Source organism: Poecilia latipinna, unplaced genomic scaffold (genome assembly GCF_001443285.1).
Source record: "Poecilia latipinna isolate Pla-1442-1.1 unplaced genomic scaffold, P_latipinna-1.0 Scaffold3100, whole genome shotgun sequence".
NCBI lineage: Eukaryota > Metazoa > Chordata > Actinopteri > Cyprinodontiformes > Poeciliidae > Poecilia > Poecilia latipinna.
Genome location: NW_015115716.1, coordinates 31,754 through 33,561, shown reverse-complemented (window position 1 = coordinate 33,561; position 1,808 = coordinate 31,754). Strand labels below are relative to the sequence as shown.

General features: G+C 43.6%; 1 long non-coding RNA gene across 2 annotated transcripts; it reads left to right on the top strand.

Moving 5' to 3' along the window:
- The first annotated feature begins 822 nt into the window (after positions 1-822).
- On the top strand, positions 823-1,654 carry LOC106940122 (uncharacterized). Of its 2 annotated transcripts, XR_001423006.1 has the most exons (3): positions 823-974; positions 1,046-1,112; positions 1,180-1,654. It is a non-coding gene; the product is annotated as an uncharacterized LOC106940122 (long non-coding RNA). The 2 variants fall into 2 exon arrangements; XR_001423005.1 differs by having other exon boundaries at positions 823-1,112.
- The last annotated feature ends 154 nt before the right edge of the window (positions 1,655-1,808 follow it).

Below are 1,808 nucleotides of genomic sequence, written 5' to 3'. Positions count from 1 at the left end.
AAGACTGCTGCAGATAGGAGACAGAGAAATAATGACCAGCATGTTCAAGACTCTCCTCTGCATGAAGGCCAACTTGTCCTACTTCGAAACACCAGTCACCAGGGAAGACACAAAATTCAAGATCTGTGGCGCTCCAAGGTGTATAAGGTCCTGAAAGTACTGGGTGACACTGGAGCAGTTTACACTGTTGCTCCTGCAGATGAATTGAACAAAACGAAAAGAGTCCATCGGTCTCTATTGAAGCCAGTTGTTTGTAGTGATGTCCCAGCATCACCTCGTGGGGAACCACTGTTGAATGATTCATCCTCTGAGGATGAATATGATCCTGATTTGTTTTTGAAGGTAAATGTCCACCAGGCAGCACCTTCTTTGCCCGCCGACCCACAAATGGTCAGAAATGACACTGTTCCTTTGTCCTCTGGGGCATCCCATCATGAAGCTCCTTCAACATCTGCATCTCAAACTCCTAGTGTTGCCAGCTCAAGTAATGATCAGGGCCCTCCGAGGGTGATGAGGAGAACTACACGTTCAACAGCAAGTCAGCACTCCAATGTCCACCATCTCCCAAGACCAATGGCACTAGTGCATGGGGCTGCAAACTCTCCTGATTCAAATTGCAATGCTGTTTCTGTAGTATTTAGACCTTGGTGCTAGTATTTTTAGGGGTCGTCGTCGGGGCGTCGACGCAAGTTGGGGGGGTAGACTGTAGCAGCATAAATGGTGCGCTGCCACTTTAAGGCCAATTTCAGCGGATGCATATAAGCAAGCCTTCACCTGTCATGAGGCTGCTTGCGTTGTGACGTCAACCAAATCTGTTTCCTTTGTTTGCACTGTTCTGGGTAAGCGTGGCTGTTTTATCGTTTGTCTGCTTTAATAATGGCTATTAATACTAATTGGTTTATCTGCTTAGCCTCCTTTGCTGCACTTCCAGTATCTGGACCGATCTGTCCATTCATTTGTTTGCTGACAGGAAGGTAAGGGCTTAGCGTGGCTAGGTAACATCTACCCCATGTAAACAAAACCTTCACATAGCGTTTTCTTACAGTTGCACTGCATCTAGGCGGAATTGGGAATCTGATTATTTGGCAGTGCAGTCATTTATCAGGTCACAGGTAAGCAGCTGCTGCAAGTTATGTTTTTGTTAGCAGTTGTATTAATAATTTGCTCTATTCTTTTTAGCCTTCTGACTCATCAGCATTGCACCTGGAGTGACACTCGCTGCTGTTTTGCCTACTTATAAATTGTTTTAAAATACTAATCTGCACTTTCTCTGGGGATAAAGTGCAACATTGTAGGGCTACTGTATCACTGTTTTACTTGTATCGTTTCATTTTCTTGTCTGTCTTTTAGGGACTGAGGCTTCTGTGGTGGCGGTGGTGACCCCTGGTGGCGGTGTCTTGTCTTGTGTGTTTTGTTGGAGCACCTTTTTCTTTCTTTGTTTGCCGTGTTTTTGTAGTGTCCAGGGTGGTCCCCTTTTTCTGCACTGGATGTTGCCCCTTCCCTCACTACTTCCCCCATCGGTAAGCCTCAGTTTCCTTTGAAATTTAGACATTTTATTATCTTGTCAAATGCATTCACTGTTTTAACCATTCAATTTCAGATTATTGGAAATTAAAGATATTTTGAAGTTTAATAAATTTTGTAGAACTTTCTGAATCTTGTCTCCTCATTTCCAGTAGAACTTACCTGTGTCCTTACTACATTATATTTTCCTGGATTTATTCCAGGTGGCGTTGTTGGTCATCATAACCTTTAATATTTTATATTTGGGTTCATATTAAGAAAATCCACCCCCCAGGTTGCCACAT